This window comes from Aquarana catesbeiana, linkage group LG02 (assembly GCF_042186555.1).
Source record: "Aquarana catesbeiana isolate 2022-GZ linkage group LG02, ASM4218655v1, whole genome shotgun sequence".
NCBI classification, from domain to species: domain Eukaryota; kingdom Metazoa; phylum Chordata; class Amphibia; order Anura; family Ranidae; genus Aquarana; species Aquarana catesbeiana.
Genome location: NC_133325.1, coordinates 45,563,598 through 45,566,097, shown reverse-complemented (window position 1 = coordinate 45,566,097; position 2,500 = coordinate 45,563,598). Strand labels below are relative to the sequence as shown.

Genomic DNA, 2,500 nt, shown 5'->3' with positions numbered 1-2,500 from the left:
CTGCCTTTACACGCACTTTAATTGCACCCCAGTCTTAGTCCGTAGGGTTCAATATTGAGTTGGCCCACCCTTTGCAGCTATAACAGCTTCAACTCTTCTGGGAAGGCTGTCCACAAGGTTTAGGAGTGTGTCTATGGGAATGTTTGACCATTCTTCCAGAAGGGCATTTGTGAGGTCAGGCACTGATATTGGGCAAGAAGGCCTGGCTCGCAGTCTCTGCTCTAATTCATCCCAAAGGTGTTCTATAGGGTTGAGGTCAGGACTCTGTGCCGGCCAGTCAAGTTCCTCCACCCCAAACTCGCTCATCCATGTCTTTATGGACCTTGCTTTGTGCACTGGTGCACAGTCATGTTGGAACAGGAAGGGGTCATCCCCAAACTGTTCCACAAAGTTGGGAGCATGAAATCGTCCAAAATGTCTTGGTATGCTGACGCCTTCAGAGTTACCTTCACTGGAACTAAGGGGTCAAGCCCAACCCCTGAAAAACAACCCCAAACCATAATCCCCCCTCCACCAAATGATTTGGACCAGTGCACAAAGCAAGGTCCATAAAGACATGGATGAGCGAGTTTGGGGTGGATGAACTTGACTGGCCTGCACAGAGTCCTGATCTCAACCCGATAGAACACCTTTGGGGTGAATTAGAGCGGAGACTGCTATCCAGGCCCTTCTCATCCAACATCAGTGCCTGACCTCACAAATGCGCTTCTGGAAGAATGGTCAAACATTCCCATAGACACATTCAAATTTAACACACCTGCTTCCCAATCACACCTGATACCATGTAACACTAACGAGTCACATGACACCGGGGAGGGAAAATGGCTAATTGGGCCAATTTGGACATTTTCACTTAGGGGTGTACTCACTTTGTTGCAGCGGTTTAGACATTAATGGCTGTGTGTTGAGTTATTTTGAGGGGACAGCAAATTTACACTGTTATACAAGCTGTACACTCACTACTTTACATTGTAGCAAAGTGTCATTTCTTGTGTTGTCACATGAAAAGATAGAATAAAATATTTACAAAAATGTGAGGGGTGTACTCACTTTTGTGAGATACTGTGTGTATGCGTAGATAGAGAGAGGGATAGAGAGAGGGATAGAGAGAGGGATAGAAGAGAGGGATAGAGAGAGGGATAGAGAGAGGGATAGAGAGAGGGATAGAGAGATAGATATAGAGAGATAGAGAGAGATAGATATAGAGAGATAGAGAGAGATAGATATAGAGAGAGATAGATATAGAGAGAGATGGATAGAGAGCTATATAGATAGAGATTGAGATATATATATAGATATATATATAGATATATATATAGATATATATAGATATATAGAGAAAGAGAGATCCCTATATAGATAGATAGTGGTTATAGAAAGAATCACCCCCCCCCACTTTAAAATAATCACATTTTGTTGCTTTGCAGCCTGAAATAAAGACCAACACCATTTTTGTTTATGCAGCTGTATTTACTCAGTGCAACTTATAACATCCAAGTGAAAGGTAGAACACAAATTCAAAAACAGATTCACTAAGTTGGAGAAAGGATCACCCCCCCCTTGTGTCAGTATTTTGTTGGACCCCCTTTTGCTTTAGATCCAGCCTTTAGTCCTATAGGGATATGTCTGTACTAACTTTTCACATCTAGACTTTGCAATATTGGCCCACTCTTCTTTGCAGAACTGCTGAAGTTCAGTTATATTTGATTGTGACCATTTGTGGACTGCAGTCTTCAAGTCATTCCACAGATTTTCAATGGGGTTTAAGTCTCTGACTAGGCCATGCAAGGACATTCTTCTTTTTCTCCTCCCACCACTGTGCGGTAATTTTTGCTGTGTGCTTTGGGTCATTGTCATGTTGGAAGGTAAACCTTCTTCCCATTGACAACTTTCTGGCAGAGGGCAGCAGATGTTCCTCAAGAATTGGACGGTATTTTGCCCCATCCATTTCTCCACCTACGGGGGATGAAGAGGACCTGTGATGTCGCACAACTAGACCAAAGACACCTGGAAAAAAAGCTTTGTATACATATTATTTTTTTTTATAGGAGTTGGGGAGGCTTTAGTGTAAGGAAGGGGTAATTGGAAGGGATTTCGAGCCTCCAGTTTGGCTTTATGTTCTTGTGTTCTCTGTGAATAATAGAAGGTGTTTATTTTTTGTGCCCTCTAGATCGTGCTAAGTGGATTATTTCTGTTTTCACTGTTTTTTTATGTCTTTCTCGCTCATTACCGGCGTAGAAGGAAAACTCATTGAAAGTGCCACTTGACATTTTCCCGTGCGAACGTCCTTATGTCGCCCTTGTAAAGAAATTTTATGTAAAGCGAGTGGAATGTTGCTTTGTGGAAAGACTCGAATTTCCCTGAATATTTGATGACAATGTTCAGCATACCAGCTATATCAAATGATGTCATACAATGACTAACTGAATGCTCTCGTATCAAATTTATGTTACGGGTTCTTTTTTTATTAGGCATCAAGAAATGCAGCACGGGGTGATTA

The 2,500-nt window shown here is 42.1% G+C and overlaps 1 protein-coding gene across 2 annotated transcripts in view; it reads left to right on the top strand.

Moving 5' to 3' along the window:
* The window catches only part of CCDC90B (coiled-coil domain containing 90B), a 64,991-nt gene that overhangs the window by 22,351 nt on the left and 40,140 nt on the right, over positions 1-2,500 (top strand). The gene's annotated exons all lie outside the window — the stretch shown is intronic.